General features: G+C 41.7%; 1 non-coding gene across 1 annotated transcript; it reads right to left on the bottom strand.

The window, feature by feature from the left end:
• Window positions 1-228: 228 nt before the first annotated feature.
• Window positions 229-302, bottom strand: trnai-aau (transfer RNA isoleucine (anticodon AAU)). The gene has a single exon. It is a non-coding gene; the product is annotated as a tRNA-Ile (tRNA).
• Window positions 303-746: the final 444 nt, after the last annotated feature.

The raw sequence follows: 746 nt of genomic DNA, 5'->3' as shown, positions 1-746 counted from the left end.
TACAGAGAGATATTACTAGATTAAGTGAATGGGCAAAACTGCGGCAAATGGATTTCAACGTAAGCAAGTGTGAGGCCGTCCACTTTGGACCTCAAAATGATAGATCAGAAAACATATTAATGGATGTTACTCCAAATATTTAACCTTATGACATTTCGTGTGGATTCGCTTGTTTCTGAAGTCTGCCAAACTTTTAAAAGTTACCAAAATATTGCAATTGGAACCTTATGGCCCGTACGGGGATCGAACCCGCGACCTTGGCGTTATTAGCACCACGCTCTAACCAACTGAACTAACCGGCCATGGATACATCTTAGCTTTATGGGCTTACCCGCGTGTTGGGTAGTTTGTGTTTATTTTTACACCAGCTGACAGGGTTTGACAACGAATATTGAATAAACCACATCCCTTAAACATTGTTACTTGTTTCTGTATATACTGCCGAGGATGTAGATCAAAATTAACAAACAAAGAGCACTTTAATGTAACAAATTAAATTCCGATCAATATTATTTTACTATCAATGAACAGCCCATCCATAAAACACTGCCCCGCTATAAAACCTGTGGGCAGGACCCTGAGCTGCTGTGAAAATGATATCACCGCAACGTGATTCGATCACGCTGCGTTTTGACGTTGAGCTGGCTGCAGTCCTCGCTTCCCGATCGGCTATCCTTTCCAAGGTCGTGGGTTCGATCCTCGTACGCGCCACAAGGTTCCTATTAGAATATTTTGGTAACTTTTAA

Source organism: Heptranchias perlo, chromosome 20 (genome assembly GCF_035084215.1).
Source record: "Heptranchias perlo isolate sHepPer1 chromosome 20, sHepPer1.hap1, whole genome shotgun sequence".
NCBI classification, from domain to species: Eukaryota; Metazoa; Chordata; class Chondrichthyes; order Hexanchiformes; family Hexanchidae; genus Heptranchias; species Heptranchias perlo.
This window is presented reverse-complemented; position numbering and strand designations above follow the sequence as displayed.